At 39.5% G+C, this 19,017-nt stretch overlaps 1 protein-coding gene across 2 annotated transcripts in view; it reads left to right on the top strand.

Moving 5' to 3' along the window:
- The first annotated feature begins 10,130 nt into the window (after window positions 1–10,130).
- Window positions 10,131–19,017, top strand: part of LOC110367257 (very-long-chain enoyl-CoA reductase-like) — a 29,621-nt gene continuing 20,734 nt past the window's right edge. For both annotated transcript variants that reach the window (XM_036125568.1, XM_036125569.1), the window contains exon 1: window positions 10,131–10,283. The gene's annotated coding sequence lies outside the window, so the exon portion shown is untranslated. The remainder of the gene's footprint in view (window positions 10,284–19,017) is intronic.

The raw sequence follows: 19,017 nt of genomic DNA, 5'->3' as shown, positions 1-19,017 counted from the left end.
ACCCCGTCTACTTTTAAGACTATCTTATCTTAAAACTTTTCTTTTTGACAAAGTTTATAGTTAGAGTGGCTCATGTTACCCTGAGCTACCTCTATAGTTGTGCTGCTGTAGGCTTAGGCTACTGGAGGGGATCAGGGCCTATTTTTCTCAGTCTGCTGAGTTCTTCTACTGTTCTCCAATTTGCATTGCTTGTTGTCATTTCAGCTTTTAACTTTTTGTTCTCTCTCTTTTTTTCTTCATTTTTGGTACACCTGCTCTGGCATCCTGTTAGTTGTGACATCATCGAGGGAAGACAGCAAAGCCATCAACAATGCAGACGATTGTCCCTGTAGCTCTACGCTCTTTCAGCAGGAGTAAATGCTGCTTGTCAAGACTCGATGCAATCTACTGGGTTTCCTTAGATAGGAACCTTTTTGACGAATCCGTATAATCTAATAGAATTTGACTTTGGAAAGTGACTTGAGATGATATGTTTCATTAGCCTCGTGAGACCATCCTGATCTCGCGAGCTTTCAAGGTTTCACTCGCAGATCAGTCTGGCTACTCTCCGTTAAAGAAAATTTGGAGCCGTTCACCAAACGAACGTCCAATCAGCGTTGGCTTTGAGGCGGGTTGAGGTGTGACGCAACGAGAAGCGGAACAGTTCAGTCTAAAGAACATGGCGGCTTCAGCCGATGAAACTAGCGTTAGCGTGGCTATCAAGCAAGTTTTATCGGAATTACAGAGTATTTCTTTGCTGAGCTAACAAGCCTTTACCTGCAGCAGCAAGAGTAGCTTGGCTTGTGGTTGTGTTTTCGTCGTCGCTCACGACGAAGCATGTTGACGAGTACGTCAACATGCTTCGTTGATCTGATTGGTTTATTTGGCCCGTCTATCACCAACATAGGCCAATCAGCTAACCAGTATTTTCGCCCCTTCCCAAAATTACTTCAACGGAAGGTTTCCAGATGGATATGCGAAGCAAATCTATCTGGCGGCGTCAGGTTAATGTTTCATAAATTGGCGCTATATAAATAAGATTTTATTGAATTTAATTTAATTTGTCAGCTGTCAGAGACAAAGATGTTTCGTCATCAAGGAAAATATCTGGTCATGAGCTTGAATTGACTGTCTGTGGTCATTCAGGGTGACAGAAGCACCAACCACCAACTTAGATCTTCCGTGACCAAAGATGACCTATGACCAATATGAAGTTGTAGAAAAACCTTGATGCAGCATTCTTGTTCTCCCTTTTCACAGCCATGTGCATTTCTCTACCACTGTCTCCCTTCGCTGATATTTCCCTCCTTTTACTGTATTATAGCCCCATTTCCCAAGAGTACCGTACTGCAGTGGCAAGGCGCCGCCATTTTTACAATCAATACCAGAAGCAGACACCGGAGGTCTAACAAATTTGCCGGAAGTCGGTCCCAACGACATGTCGCAAAGTGACGCTAAGCAAGGCCACAGAGGCAATTTTTTTTGGGGGGGGGTTCGCGGCTCTAGTGGCTTGCTTTATAACATAGTAGGCTGACAGGAAGGGGGTGGAAGAGGGAAAGAGACATGCAACAAAGGACCGCGGGTCGGAGTCGAATGCGGGTCGACCGCATCGAGGACTAAGGCCTCCGTACATGTGCTCGCGCTACCCGCTGCGCCCCACAGAGGCAATTCTTGCAATGCAAAACGTGTAATATTTGCAATTGAAGCAAAGCCTGAGTGACACGACACCTGTGAGGTGTCTTGTCACAACCAATCAGGAGCTGAATATGGCTGTGACGTGGGGTGAAGGACTGCGATGAAGCAAGTTTTCATTCTACATGGAAGAAAAACTGACAGTGACGTTGTGCGGTCGGCCTGAGTTGTATGACTAAACCAATTATTACTACTGAGACAAGTCTAAGAAAGGAGCTAGGATGGAGAAAAGTGTAAGGAGACTGGAGTGGGAGGGAAGTGAAAACGTCACCAGATAGCGCCGTTGTACTGCTGTATTTCTGGCTTGTCGCCCACTGTGCGAACGGCCGGTGACAATGTCAGGTGTGCGACAGCAAGCAAAAGTGGTGACATTGTGAACACACGTTTAGAGCTAGGGTTAGCCCTCAGGTGGCGGGGGTAAACCGCAGGTTTGAAATTAAGTTTAGGAATTAAATCCACTCACCTTAAGTTTAGGTTTCCTTACCTTTCTGTCTATGTCCGCATATTATGCGAAGAAGAAGTAATGTAACTTGTGGAAGTTGAAAGGTTACACACACACACACACACACATTTGTCCAGTGTTCCACACCATTAGAAATTGTGACTTAAAACAAAGGAAAAAAATCAATTGAACCCAATATACAATGGGAATACTAAAAAATGAAAAGTCAGATACATTTTGAGTCATTATATTTCATATCCTTTTATTTACTTTAACAGGGATTCATTTACAGCCTCTGTCCCAGATCCAGGCAAACAAATTAAAAATATTAAATTGCTTGTCCAAATTCAAAGTTACAAATTTAACAACCATATAAAATTAATGTAAAATTACAAATCACATTGCAAAGTTAAAATACATAAAGAAAACACATCTCCAAATCAGATTATTAATGTTCACAGTGTTGATGTTCTTTCAACCAATGCTTCAGTTTTGTTGAGAAAAGCTTCATATCTGACAACAACTTCAGATCCTGTGGTAAAACGTTCCATAACTGTAATCCTTTCACTAATAAATGCTGACTGAGCAGAAGTTGTTCTGCACCTTTTCACATCGAAGATGTGATAATTAGTTTTTATTTCATCATCTATATTTACTGTCGACACTTTCGTCCTATAAATTTGATGTGGTAGCGCCCCAGAGCACTGCTTTTTTTACAAGCCACCACTGCATTTACATGGTATTGACATACACATAACATTTTTTAGCTAGAAGCAACACTTCAAGAAAACATTATTAACCCAGGGCAAGACCCCATTCTTGTATCATTTCTGAACTTTCTTCTTTCATCTGAACCGCCACCAGCTTATAATGAAACTTCAGAGGCTCAGAGGTAAACATGTATTGCATGGACAAACAGAGGCTTCTCTCGGGGGGTCATGGCCTCAGATCTCAGCAGGGAAAGAAGAAGGAAACATCCTCCCAGCCATCATCCCAGCTCCTCACCCTGCAGTGACTCCATTACGTTTAGCCATAGCCTCTAGGCCTTTTCCATCTGAACTCCACATCTTGATAAGAAAAAAAAAAAGACCTCAGACTGCCCTGAGCTGGCACCCTAACAGGTTAGTGGGTGATGGAGCTTGATGGAAAAGCCAGTAATGACCCATGGGATCAGCAGGCAGCAGGCCCCAGCTGGGATGCAGCCTCAGACTTTTGATCATAGGAAGCGATTTCAAAAACGTAAGCATTAAGCTGCTAAAGGGAACGGCTGGGTTTCTCAAATCCAACATGTTCTCCTTATTTTCAAAAGAGAAGCAAAGTCTCCCTTCTGTTACAACTTTAAAACATAAAAATACGTCCACTCTGAAAAAAATAAGTTAATGTAATATCAGTTAATGTTTCCCTTTCAAGTTGACTTTGTTAGCAAAAGTCCTTTTATGACAAAGATAAACTTAACAGATGAATTCTCTACAATGTTTGAAATATAAATACTGAGTGTTTCTTCTAGCAGCCACAGCTAAGAGTAAATCAGATCACCAGCATTCCTGTCACGGAGGAACGCTAACCAAACTCACCAGTAGAGGGCCCTCTCATGACATCGCCTTTCATCCCGCTTGCAGTATGAGGACTGAAGGACATACAAGGTTGCATCACAATTGCACCTACCTCACTTTTTGAATAGACTCTAGCTGTTATGCAGAACGGGTGTTTGATTAACAGCTATATTCTTAGTCACCGTTGTGTGTAAACATTGATCTAAAGCTGACTGAGTGCATTGGCTATTATTCACAACACAATTCATATGATAAAGGTTTTATGGACACCACAAAACTTCTTAGACAGATGCAGTGACAGTGACATAGGGACTTATATTCTGAATGAGAGAAAAACTTCATAGTCCTAATTTATGCATTTATTTAATCAAATGCACTGTCCTGTAAATAGCTATGTGTGGAAAAACACTTTAACCTCAGTCCTACTTAGTGCTTTGGTGAAAGTTTTCATACTGTACCTCTTGAATCTTTTCAGTGTGTCATGTTACAACCTCAAACAGTGTATTTTAGTGGAATTTTGTGTGATAAACCAACCATATGACATAATGGTGAGGTGGACAGGAAATGATTGTCACACAAAGCTATGTGCTGGCTGGTTGGTGTTTGTGTGTTGTGCCTCACAGCCATGAGAAATAGGAACAGTGGATGGATGACACACACACATCCCACTTTGTCAGACGGTAAGACAAACCCTTTCAGGACAGCTCTGAAGGCGGAGCAATGTAACTTGAACCCCTCCCGAGTCCAATATAAAGCGCCGTTCCAACTAAACACCTTATCCTTTTCCCGCTGCCCATGCAGGCAGCACCTGGGAACAAACGCAAATGAATTTTCAAAACAGTCATTCATTGAGGGATGCCTGAAAACAAAACAAAAAAGGGGAAAAAAAAACAGTTCTTCAAACTGGAACTAAAGCTAAGTACAGTTTGTTTCCTACGAAATCGATGACCAAAGCAGACAGCCACAACAGAAACAAGCTGTCTGCGATCTTTCTTTCAGCATTTGCAGGAAAAAGCTGAACCAGCAGAGCTTTCCCCAGGGGCCCACTCCAGCTGTGACCGAGGGTAGCCTTCTTTGGACCGATCCGAGCACAGCGTAGCAAACAGCCAGAACCTGAAAGCCTAAGAGGCACTTGCTAGCTTTGCAAAAGCTCCCCAGAGCGATTGTGGGCCGCAGCAAAGCCGTCTGTGAAACACTGACGTATCTCAATGCATGGACAACCTGTTGTCACCAGATTGGTAGGGTGACCAGACGTCCCTGATTTACAGGGACATTCCTCATTTTGGATATTCTGTCCTCAGTACAAGCTGTCCTAGGAAATGTCCCTTATTTCAGAGTTTTATGAATGAGAAAAAAATGTTGTGCGCAACAAGAACTATTAAGTGAACTGGTCGCCCTGCTCTTAGCGTTACAGACAGAGTATTAGACAGAGAAGAGTAGATCAGAAACATATTTTTGTGTTTCTGATCTACTGGTTATGCTGAAAATTTACTAAAAGATCCTTTAAACAAGCTCCCTGATGTTCCATTAGCTGCTGACACTAATAGCTTGCTATCGCTAACTACTAGTTGTAGATGTATGGAAGGACTATATTATCATTGGATATAATCGTTACATAATCTGCCACTAGCGTTTGTATAACATTAATAAGAAACATTAAAGCTGCAATAAGCGATATTTCACCACTAGATGGTGCTTGAGCACTGTCTGTAGACTAAAACAAGATGTATGACAAGTGGTGCCTCTCTTTACCTTCACTTCAGCTGCAACCCTGCCCCTCCTTTCCCTTCTCACCTGTTGCCTCCTATGTGCATATCTGTAAAGGATAAAAACACAGCAAAACAGTTTCACCTTTCAAAGGAACATTTCTAATGAAGAAGTAAGTGAATCGTAACGTTAAAATGCTGGCCATGTAAACAAGAAACCGAAGAACAACACAGAGAGATGCGGTGTGATGTCCATCTGAAATATTACCTTTAGTAAATGTTGCTTATTGCTCCTTTAATGTTAATTAATGCTATTTTGTGGAACTTACATAAAGCTATTTGCTAATTGCTTGGTTAGCTAGTGGTGAACCGGATATGATTTCACTTACTTCCTTTGCGCTCCAAACTCTCTAAATGTTTCCCTTTGCATTTTTAATTTGCCAATTAAAAACTATTCTTTTCTGAGAAATTACTACATAGTATTAAGAATCCAATGCCCTAAAGGTCAATGGTTTTAATGTGATAAAGCATTCTTTAAAATAGTTTCTCAAAATAATGTTTTATCCAACTCTTTGAGTTGCATTGTGAATGAGTTGAACACATACCAAGTGTTGTTCTGAATTAGTTAAAGCTAATTTGATCTCCTTCCAAGTTCTTTAAGATGAGCATTGGCTCTCAAACATAAAGATCCAAATGGAACCTTAAAATCATTGAATTGCCTTGTATTTGTCCTTTTGTTTTTTTTTGTGTGTACATAGTTTCTTAGTTTCTTTAATCTTAATTTTGCTTAGAAGTTTTAGTTAGGTTTCACTAGCCTAGTTAAAGATTGAAATATGCGTGACTTGAAGGTGAATAATTTCTGATAATTAATTCTTACATTTGATGAGAAGTTGTCACAAATGTATTCCATATGTGTGCATGGTTTGCTGTTTGAGAATACTGGAGCTTGAATCATTTATTTGATCTAAATATCCTTAACAAATTGGCCTGTTATTCACAGGCCAATACGTGACAGACTGGAGGTTGTTTGGTATAAACTTAAATAACCTCATTTTATTTACATGCATAGATTGTGCCTCTCTCTGAGCTCTTAACGCAGTGTGTGACTGGAAGGCGGAGACCCACTGCTGTAACTCATTAAATAGTTAATTGATTATTATCGATAACAATAAAACATGTTGTGAGCACTCTTTCAGTCCCAGCTAAGTCAGTATTTTCTAGAACCCACTATTGCTGTTATCACTGCCAGATCTTTCGAGGAATGTCTCTGCCAGATTTGTACATCTGAAGTTGGTCAACATTGCTCAGATTTTTTCTAGGATTTAAGTCTGGACATTGACTGGATCACTGTAACACATGGACGTGATTTTTTCCAAACCATTCCTTGGTTTGCTATCCTGCTGGGAGGTTGATATCTGGCCAAGTCTCCAGTTATGTTTATGTGTGTGTGTGTGTGTGTGTGTGTGTGTGTGTGTGTGTGTGTGTGTGTGTGTGTGTGTGTGTGTGTGTGTGTGTGTGTGGCTCCAACAAGTTGTCTTCCATGATTGCTCTGTGTTTTTCTCCACACATCTTCCCATTACCTCTAACCAGCTTCCCTGTCTTTGCTGAAGGAAAATACCCCCACAGCAATGACTGTTTTCACTGTGAGAGTGGTGCTCCTTGCCCCGTCTGTCAGTTTAGGTGGCCAGACATGGTGGGTTTACAGCAGTGTCGTACTTCTTCCATAGTTTGAGGATGGGGTGAAGAGTGCAGTGCACATATAAATGTATTTGAATAAGGATATTGTTATATTAAAAATTAGTGTGACTTATCTCCTTTTCTGTTTCGTGTTTGGGATGCTCTTTGTTCACAAACTTCTCACACAGAGAAACCTAATTTAGGCTGAAATTACCTTACTAACAGGTGAACTCTATATACTAAAGCAATGACTTCTGCAGACAATTGTTTAATGAGTCGGGTTTTATTTTGGTATATTGAAATAAAGGTGGCTGAACATAAATGAATACCAAACCCATGTGTCATCTTCCTCCCCTTTCACGATTGTGTATTACTTATATATGTTGTGTATTTCTAGTCAACTCTATCCGTTTAAGTGCAAGGTCTAACCTTTTTTCTCTAATTTGGCGTTTTTAGTTTTAGTTTACATTTGGGTTGTGTCTATATAAATTCCAGTCAACTGTATACAAAACTCTTCTTTGTCAGCGTTTGTGGGACGAGATCAAAGCACAGACAAGAGCTTGGGGAGTCGCATGTGATGTGGCGGTGATGTTTATTAAATAATAAAACAAGGCTTACAGAGAGTCAGGGAAAAACAGGAATCAAGAAGCAGGGTTGATGCATGGATGATGGAAGGAGGACCTGACAATGAGTCTAACACTGTGGACTGAACTTAAAGGAGAAGAGGCGGAGGAAAAAAAAAACAGGATGATAATTAGGCACAGGTGAACTGAGTGATACAATCAGTCTGAAGGAAAGGAGGGGCAGGTCCAGGAAATTACCAGAACAAGATAATGGACCAAGCATGGGAAGAATCTAACTAAATTAAGAAGGAACAGATATAACAGAAATAAAGAACATAGCTAACCAGACATGAACTAATCTGACCAATACCAGAAAATATAATAAACATAAATGCTGAACAGAAACTAAACAGATGACATGAGGATCTAGGGATGAATGATGGCACGTCTGACAAAGGCTCCCATGTGGAGAAGCTACCCTGTTCTTTTCCCTCACCGGACTCTTTGGAAAATTGCGGATGAAATCAAGAGAGTGGCTTGGCTTTATGTACTGAATAAAATAATATATTCTGCGCCGTGTCCCAATTCACAAATAATTCAGAGGCATTTTGTTTGGTGAGTATCACCACCTACTGTGGGAGCTGCATGCTGATGAGGGTCGCCTTTTGCGCTCCTTATGCTCACCCAGCCCAGTTTCACAACCTGCTGCCCCCATCTCCCATCAGGAGAACTACAGGCGTCCTGGTTTCAGCTGAAGAGAATCTGTCCATCTGTCTCAGGTTGGTGGACATCTCAATACAAACATTTATCAGTGATCTGAAGTAAAAATATTTTTCCTGTCGGAAAATTCCCTCTATGTCACATAGCAGAGTCTCTCTGATTGGTTGACGCCCTGCATCCAGCTGCAAAAGTTCAGATTTTCCAACTCTTGCGTCAGCTGCTTGAGAGGCGTTTAACGCGTGTCAAACCAAATTTGCAGCACGAAATGCGCAGTGTGTGACGCACCGCAGGACCCCTTGAGGCGTGTCCACAATAGGCGGCATGTAAATTGATCCCCTTGATGCTCAAAAGGCATTTGGTAAACCACAATGAAGTCAACTTGGTAGAGCTGTATGTCTGTACCGCAACCAACCGTTTTACTGAGGAGAGACATTTGGCCTGAGAAAACAACAAGCTGACAAAAAAAGTTTTTATGAAATTCTTTGGAGAATTTACATATGCAGCAATACCAAATACTTGAAATGGTTTATACAGTGATGTCATGGGACCTTTAATGTTGCTGTTGTGTTCAAAATTATGAAATTTTTAAAGATACTTTGTTACTAGCTTATTTTGCTACTAGTATGATCACTGTGGAAATCCACTGGCAAATTACACAGCTTTTTCACTGATTTTACCAATAGTGTTGTTCCTTGTCATCTGCATTTGTTCATGCCGGGAGCTCTTAATTAGTTTTCAAGTGCACTTCACATTGGATAAGTTTTGGAGGAAACAAAAATGTAAACATGTTGTACACTTGACTAATGAATCAGTGTGTTCTTTGTGGGTTTTCTTTATTGCTGTTGACTTTCAACAGACATGGGAGCAACAATGACGATTGCCTTATTAAAACTGAACATTTCCTAGAATAATCTCCTAAATTACTAACTTTACTTGTATTTACTCATTTATTTTATTTACTCGTTCATTTCTACAGGGCCAGTACAATTAAACATCATCACCCATCAAACCCTGTGTAGCATGTACAGAGTTTATAGCCAAAGGCTAATTTACAGACCCCATCCCCGGTTAGGCTTTTTGATTAAAAAAATTAAATAAAATTAAGAATTTTGTAATGCAGATAAAGAACTACCATGAAATTACAAGATAAGTTGCACAAGTAAAATTCAAAAAAACATATGCAGATCATATTTTTAATGTTCACAGTACTGTTGTTCTTTGAGCCAGTGTTGGAATTTTGCAGGGAAAACCATGATTTTAGACAGCGACTTTAGATCCTGTGGTAAAGCGTTCCATAACTGTGAACCTTTGACTGAGAACTTCACCCCAAGTTGCCTACTGATCTGTGCATCGGTGTATGAATGTGTGTGAGGTTAGCTGAATGTGGCTCTGGGGTAAAGAACGAAGTGGTCATTGTTTCTAGGAAAGCGCTAGATCCAGTAAATACAATCTATTTAGCAATAACATTCTGTTATATTCTAGTGTTTTAGTATTCTGTTTTTCAATATAGTCCGTGCCTGCCGAGTGTCTCGTAAATTTTTTGTGCCTTATACATTCCCTCTGGCATAACTTTACTTTCCTCAGTCTCCACTGGGTTTTTCTCCTTGTTTGAGCTAAGCCATTTCTCGAAAGATGACTTAATTAAGAAAAAACAGGAGGAGGCAGCAGTACTGGGGAAAAAAAAAAGATCAGACCGCATGGTACAGGATGAGTGCAGCGCCTCTTGTGATTCTGTGTCTCTCCACTGCCTCGGATGAAGTGAGGGAGCGAGGCAGAGGAGAGGGCTGAAAAGAATAAGGGTCAGTCCGGGGATTGTCCTGAAAAGGAGAAGAGCTATTTCTGTCTGTGCGTGTGAGAGGAATGAGTATCTGCCTCGTGTTTCTTTTCTGCTGGCACAGAAAGGACATAATAACCGCCATCAAGCACAATGAGCAGAACAACGTTCTTTGAGGTAAGTCAGCGGACACTTTTACTGTCATGTGACCTAAAAAAAAAAAAAGAAGCAAGTCTCAGGAAAGTGTGTAAACATTATAGGCCTTCTAAACATTCTTTCGGTTTTGTTTTCCCTCTTGACTTTAGTCATGTCCCTCATGGTCTGATGATCACTAATGAAGAAGAAAAGTATTTTTTTATGGGAGCAACAAGCCTATGAGCTATAGCTAATTACAGCGTGCTCTGGGAACCTTGCCATGCCCTAGAAGCTCTACAGCAAATCTGTAAGACAAATTGAAAAATATTTAAACGGTTTATAAGGAGGATGTGTTCTGCTCACGCCTGATCTCTTGAGAAACATGCAGTCAGTCTGAAAGCTATTTTAATTTTCATGGTAAAGTACCTAAAGTTGTTTCCCTACAGTGTAGGTTCTAATTAAAGAAAGTACGTATCTTCAGAGCAGAGCAGGATTTCTTGTTGTTTGCAGTCAAGGTGCTAACCTAACTAATTGCTCAGCATACAAAACAGGAGCATCTCACTGAGCTTAAAGGAAATAAACATATTTCCAAAAACAAGAAACTTTCTCTCAACCCGACCACAGTTAACATATACAATCTAAAGGGTTAAAACACCCAAATTTGGGATATTTTGCCAACATTCGTTTTAGTGTATGCCTGCATGAAAAAAATATTAAAAGAAAAAAAATAAAGACAAATAAGAATTTCCACTGAGATGTTTCTGGACAAAAATGTAATTTTGATAGCTAAATACTCAACATAAAACATTTGCTTTTGTACATTGAATGTTGCACATAAATGACTTAAACATGCCTGTCCTTAGTCAGCCAACTGCTTAGCTGACTCATCTTATTGGTTAAAAGGAGAAGTCTCACCGGAAGGGTTTCCCGTAAAATTGTAGTAAATAGTGGTTAAATAGTATTAAATAAAAAAAAAATTATTTAGGTGGGCAGATTTTTAAAAGTTCTCTACTTCTTTGTTTTTTAATTTTGCATGCATGAGACCTGCAGTAAAGAAAGGAGCAGTCGCAATGTAATACTGATTTATAAGGTCAAGTAAGAGAACGTTGCTATTCAACACATCTAATTACACCCCAGTACACCACTCTCTAACTTACAGATATATTTTCATGAAAGGTTGCTTGGTGACAATTTAATATCCACTCCAGTCTTCTAATGTCTAATGTCTGAGTTCTAATGTCTTCTAATGCAAAGCCTTGAAGACTATTGCTTAGGCTTTTTCTTGAAACCTTAATGTGCAGAAATATTTGCGCAAGTTTAATTTCCTTTAATGAATACTCTCCTACAATGCATATGGAGAACCCCCCACCCCCACCCCCCTTTGATTCTTATTTTCTCTGCCTTGACTGTGCACTCAGCAAATCTTCAGGTATCCATTAGTGGATTATTACACTGTCCAGTAAAGGAACCAATTTAACTTGGACAGCTCTGCTGAGCAGCAAAGTACGGAATGCTTTCAGGGCAAATTGTGGGTCCATCCAGCACCCTACTTGCATATGTTGTACATCACCACTGACATAGACTAATTAAGATAGAAAACTGTGTGGCTACAAGAGAGCAGCACAGACCCTTTTAGAGAAACAAACTTGATTTTATTTACTCAAAGTAAGATTTTTGAATATTTGGACACCTGCTAATAGGAGTATTTGTAAGTAATGGGTAGGTTATTGGATAGTCCATATTGGGAGAAAAAAAAGTATACTGAAACCTGTTCAGTAGAATTGGCAGCTTAACGGAGCAATGAGCGATATTTCAACACTATATTTCACCAGCCGCTCTGGAAGCTCCTCCTTTCCCTTCTCACAAGCAGGGGCATATAGGGGGGAAAGGTTAGGACAATTCCAATGGCCTCTGACCCCCAAAAGAAAATGTTCCATATTTATATTAGCTTTTGGGGTGATTTAGATTTTTTGTCATAGGGCTCATAATTCCTGGCAGCACCCCTGCCCACAAGTCACCATCTACACAGCAAAACAGCAACACCTTTCAGAGGAACATTTCAAGTGAAGAAGTACCTAGCTCATTACTTCATAATACTGTTAGCTACAGAACATTTTGATCTGCTGGCATGCTCTCCACCATGTTGCTCCACGGCGGAGAGCACTGCGCTGCTCTGATGGTAGAATTTTAGGGAAGGGAGGGGCTGAGCCCTGAATGGCAGCTTTTCATATGCACATACACGTACGTGCACACATGTACACACATGGTTCGGCCCGGGTTTATAAACAGGAGATCATAAATCAGAGAGCTGCGGTATGACATCATGCTATAGTCCATCAAAAATATTACCTTTAGTTCTTCGCATGGTTATTTTTTAGTTCTTTCTATCTAAAATATAGACATTTTGCTTATTACTCATTGCTCAAGACATTTCTGAGTGGTGCTCCCCCTATAGGACCTTTTGAGAATAACGCTGTCAGAAACACTGACTGCCCTCTGCGTGACCCGCACCCCACAGCTACAGCACACTGTCGCTGTCAAAGCTGCAGGAAGACGCATATCACAACAAAATTTCTGAAGAGGTGGGTATCATTGTACATTATCTAATATATATATATATATATTATACATTATCTAATATATATATATATATATATATATATATATATATATATATATATATATATATATAGTTGTGCGAGCATTGTCCCCATCAGATTCACTTTTTCTCTTCCTAGGTATTCTAGCTACTTCAAGAAGTGCTGTACTATCCTGCATATTGCATACTATGTGATATTGTTCTGTGAACAGGCTGGTGTTTTTCCACTGGTTAACTTGAATATTTCATCTTTTTTACCTAAGTTTGCCATAATATCAATAATTGTGCAGTATTTACTCTGGCATTTATTTTTACATTCAGTTTTGCCGTTTCTGATAAAGCTCATCCTCTATTGCTTTAGAACTACCTTTGGATAGATTAGTTTTTTTTTCATTATTATTAATTGTGTAACTTTGGCTGTGTCTTTGCCACTGTCACGCCCAAATTTCTCCATTGTGGGACAATAAAGGAATTTATTTTCTTATCTTACATTATCTTAGCCTTTATTCCTGGCTCTGCCATTTCATAAACCTCCAAAATCATAAAGTATTCTATGATCACCTGTGAATAGTGCATGTTGCTTGTTGTGCAATTATACACTGTTTAAAGTTATTTAATGTTTCATAAATAACTCTCTGTCTGTTAAGTATTGTCTGGTGATGATCAGCTCTTAAGCTGATATCAGGACAATGGTTGAAAGGGATGAATTCGAGCACTAGCGATCTTTTAACAGCAAAACCTGCACACACATAGAATAAAGGAGTGACAACTTCTCTTCAAGTTCAAGAATTTAATAACAGAAATAAAATGAACATCCAGAGAACATCACTATGTAATGCTGTTTACCTGAATTAACACAATATTTCGATTAATAAATCCTCTCTACTAGGCTAGTGAAACTTAACTAAACTACTAAGCAAAATGAAGATAAAAAGAAGCTAAGCTAAGGAACTATTTACATGCAAAACAAACAAAAGACAAACAAAAGTGGTTGATTATAATCAGAATACTTCAGTGAATCCTGGTTCACTGCAGATCTGATTAACAAAAACATGGAATGGAGTAAAAAAAAACATCTGCCATGTATTTCAATCCATTCACAATGCAAAGCCCAAGTTGAACAAAACGTTATTTGTTAAAATAATATTCTGAGGACCGGTTTGTCCTGTAAAATCATTAACCCTTACAACCGAGTTTGTTAATGCGATTCTCCCTCCGGGCGCATGGGGTCGCTGTGGCAACTCGGTGGCTAAGAGGTTACAACATAATGTTGCCGAAATTGCCTTGAAAATCGGCATTAATATACCATATTGATGCGGGAATAAGGCTTATAACACCATCGGAGGATGGCAGAGCAGACCCTGCCAACACACCCATGAGGGGCCCATGCGGGTTGGATGTGGGCTGGTGAGTGGGCCCCAGCTGGGGCCCCAGCTGTGTCAGTGGGTTCCATGATGGCCCCTTGTGGGCAAGCCCACATGGGCTGAGGGTGGGTTTCACATGGGCAACCCAGTTTTCACCCACATGGGACCCTCGGCTGATTATGGGTCCTACACTGTATAGCCTTTATTATTACAGGCTATTTAATTTTGGAGTGGGTCATTTTGTGTTATTATTGTAATATGTATTATTTTTTGTAAATGCTGCTTGTGAAGACTTTGATGCAGTCAACTGCGAGTTGCCTCTATGCACTATATAAATAAAAATGCCATGTCATTGTTCAAGGTTTTTTATTATTTCAAAAGCATATGTATTTTACAGATGCATAATACACACAATATGATACAGATTATGAAAGTTTTATACAAGACAAAAAAATGGAACAGACAAAAAAAAAAATGGTCCCATAACAAATTTTCTTCGGCTGAGCGAGAAGTGGATCTAGTGGGAGAAGGACGGACCGGTCTGGCCTGTCTATTGCCTCCCCTGTCCCTTAGACTTAGACAACTTTATTTGTCATTCGGTATGCACAGAGTGCGTACAGAACGAAATTTTGTTTCATACAGCTTTTGTAAATCGCAGTAGAAGTTAAATTACAGTTTTAGGTGCGGCAGAGATTTAGAAGTAAACAGTAGATTTTAAGTATACAGTATACAAACAATTGAAATGTAACAAAAAAGACATTTATGTACAGATTGGATTGTGCAAGGGCATTTGTGCATGAATGCATTTATTTGTGCAATTTTAGACTAGCATTTGATATAGCATTTGTAATGCTATATGAGCTGCAATGATGCAAAAAATGCAAATGTTGTGCAGAGTTTGTGGGTTGTAGTTTAGCAGTTCAACAGCAGTTCAACAGTCTGATGGCAGCAGGGAAAAAGCTTTTGCAGAACCTGGTGGACCTGCAGCGGATGCTGCGGAACCTCTTCCCAGAGGGCAGCAGGGAGAACAGTCCATGGTGGGGGTGTGGGGTCCCTGATGATGTTACGGGCTCGGGACATGCAGCGCTGGGATGAAATGTCTTTTATGGAGGGAAGAGGAGCCCCGATGATCCATTCTGCTGTCCTCACCACTCTCCTCACGTTCCTCCAGTCGGAGGCACTGCAGCCTCCACACCACACAGAGAGACAGCTGGTCAGAATGCTCTCTATGGTGCTTCTGTAGAAGGTTGTGAGGATGGGCGGGGGCAGGCGGGCTCTCCTCATCCTCCGCAGAAAGTACAGTCGCTTCTGTGCCCTCTTCACCAGTGACATGGTGTTCGCAGTCCAGGTGAGGTTGTCCGTGATGTACACCCCCAGGAACTTGGTGCTGCTGACCACCTCCACAGCTGAGTTGTTGAGGAGCAGTGGAGCGTGGTGAGGCTGGTTCTTCCTGAAGTTGACGATGATCTCCTTCGTCTTCTCCACGTTCAGGATCAGGCTGTTGTCTCTGCACCAGCCCACCAGCTGCTCCACCTCCTCTCTGTAGTCCTGGTTGTTGTCATCCCTGATCAGGCCCACCACCGTTGTGTCGTCTGCAAACTTCACGATGTGATTAGTGGTGATCTAATCAGCCATTTTGACACTGCCCTCTCCACATCCTTCCTGGTGATCTGGCTGGTTAGGCTGTTCTTCTTTAAAGCTCCTGCAGGAAACATATGTTACGGTCACTTCACATGTGCCAACAACACTCTCAGCAAGGATTGTAAAGTCAACCATGTTGAAGTGATATTCACCAAAAACTGATTACTTTAATATCCCAATTACATTAAATTAAGCTTTCTAGCATGACTGAAATGGCATTTCAGTAATAACCATAGCCAATAAATGAGTGTAAATGTATCTTGACAAAAGTTACTATATTACAGTTATTAATTATCCATTATGCACTTACCAAATATAACTTCAAACAGCTTTAAAGACCGGAATTCCCGCTTGCCATTCCGGCCCACAAAATTATACAGCCTTGACAGGTCATGGTCCATGATGAAGACCATCATCCGTCTTATGGCCTCACCCACAGTGCTCCCTCCAATGTCTGCCACTGCAGGGATCTAAGGGAGAACAGAGTCAGTACAAAGTTAAATTTTTTTTTTAATTTTTTTTTTTTGCACCTTCTAATGGCTCACTTTTATTGACAGTAGACTGACAGGAAAGGGGAGAAACATGTGGCAAAGGACCGGTGGTAAACTTGACAAAAACAAAAACTCGGGATCTAGATTATTTTCATTGTTGATTAATCTACTGGTATGGATTACTGTATAGTTGTTGATTATTTCAACAATTAATAGATTGGTTGCTATAATCATGAAATGTTAAAACATTTTGAAATATGTTGATGCTTCTCAAATCCCTTGTTCTGTCCACAAAAAGAGATACTCAGTTTATGGCCATGAATGAACCGAAATGAAGAAGACCGAAATATTCTTAATTAGGAAGCTGAAATAATAGAATTAGGAATTTTTTGCTTTACCAAAGCTATAACAGCCAATTAATTGAATTATTGATTACTGTTCAACTTAGAACTCAGAATTAACTGCCAACAAATCAGCCGACTCCTTTTCGAGGGTAAGCAAATGTTCCTCCGCTTTTGCCAATATTTGCCTTTGCGTTCTTTCTGAATGATTACTTGATAAATTGTCAACACAAGCATCATAAGTGTCCATGGAATCCACGTTCTCAGAATTATCTGCCAACAAAGCCATAGACTTATTTTCAAGCTCAAGCAAATATTGCTCCGCTTTTGCCTTTATTCTCCTTTTTGTTCTTTCTGAAGACATTATTTCTAAAAAAAAAAATAATAATAATAATAAAAAGAAACTTTTAGCTATGTTAAACACAGCAGATGAACTCCAACCAACAACTGCAAATGATTTGGTTAAAAAAAATGTTCTGGGGTTAATCACAGATCTAAGTCCATTAGGTGAAGCTAGATTTGTTTTGAGTATATTGCATCACAGAGGTGACTACATCAATGTGTGCATTATAAGGCGGAGGGATTTCAGCTGGTTATATAAAGTTAAAACAAGTAAATATGAGGGAAAGAGTATGGTTAAAGAAAAACTGATCGAAAAATGGCAAAAAAGGTGGGATGAAGAAAAAACAGGAAGATGGTTTTATAAAATACAGAAGATAGTAGGAGAGAAAAGAAATGAAAGAAGAAATAGAAAGGAGGGAAGGGTGATAACAAGATTAAGATTAGGGCATGCAGGTCTTAATTATACACTTTTTAAAATACAAAAGCATAATAATGGAAAATGTGATTATTGTGACAGATATGAAACGATAGAACATGTTATGTTAGAATGCCATAAGTATGAAAGAGAAAGAAGGTGTATGAAAGGAGAGTTTGAATGTATTAAGGAAAAGATAAATTTGATAGATATTTTGAGGAAGAATTCGGGGAGTAAACATATACAAATAATTATTAAATATTTAAAGAAAACTAAATTATTTCAAAGAATATGATTAAAATAGGTGTGTGTGTGAATGGGTGCATGATCTAGGGCGGTGGATTATAAAGATATATATAAAAATGGATGAGAGTATGTAGGTATATATAAATAGGAAATTCATTTAGTTAACTTATATATTAAAGGTAGGAGTAGGAAGATACAAATACTTATATAAGTTGATAGTCCATTTCGAACCACACTCCATACCAGTAGGTGGCGGTAATGCTGCTTAAAGTTTGTTACCAACCGCCAATAAAATCAAGAAGAAGAAGAAGAAGAAGAAAACTACCCACCACTGCACTGGCCCAGTTAGCTTATTACTCGCATGGCCGGCGGAGCGTTTACAAAAGACTATTCAATATGGTGCAAACCTGTTGCGTTGTTGGTTGCGGGAATCGTGCTGGGAGGGACACAAAGTCTTTCTATAGGTTGCCTACTATAATAGACTGGCAGTGTGCTAAGACACTTGAGTTTTCAAGGCGCAGGCGGCATGTTTGGCTGACACGAATTTCACGTGCTGATCTGGAGAACGTGAACATCAACAATGCACGCGTGTGCAGCGATCACTTTGTAAAAGGTAAGGTGCTGATTCATCAATGGATATGTTGATTGTAAATTAAATTAATGGAACGGTCTAGTAGCATGAGTAGTACTTAGTTAGATAGACTGCTAGGCATGTGGCGTTGCTATGGCGTTGCTAACTCGTACAGTGTTTTCATGGCTAAAAAAAGCCGGTATAGGTACCAGATTGACTCGGGCTACCCGATGACGTCTACATATGGCAGCTCAACTCAAACAAACTAGATTATGCCCGCGGTCTCCATTTGTTACAAATCTATTTTATTTTGTTAATTTACGGTTATTTTCCTGTAAATTAGTCGAGGCATGAAAACTTTTAACATCATTTTGGAATACTTGTGTGGTAGTCTGACAATTTAATCGGTAATTTTGCAGGATCAAAGAAGTTACAACCTTAGAGAGATTTAATTCCTCCAATTTTTTTTTAAGTTGTGAAGGGAAACTAAACCATAAACTAATTTCATTTTTAATAAAAGTCAGCAGCCAAATTTAATTTTATCACGGCATTCATCACTGTAAAATCAATAACGTTCATTCCTCCTTTTTGTACTGATGTTGTTCTTTCTGATCACATGTTTTTTTATTATTCCAGATGAAATTGTGATCAATTTGATTATTTTTTTATTGTGGTATTTGGTACATTTAAGATATATGCTGGATAAATTAGTCTGGCTAGCCCTTCCATTTTTGTTAACAATATTCTTCCAAACATTGAGCCAATA

Source organism: Fundulus heteroclitus, chromosome 21 (assembly GCF_011125445.2).
Source record: "Fundulus heteroclitus isolate FHET01 chromosome 21, MU-UCD_Fhet_4.1, whole genome shotgun sequence".
Taxonomy (NCBI): Eukaryota; Metazoa; Chordata; class Actinopteri; order Cyprinodontiformes; family Fundulidae; genus Fundulus; species Fundulus heteroclitus.
Note: the sequence above shows the minus strand (reverse complement) of the source record. Positions and strands in the feature narration are given on the sequence as shown.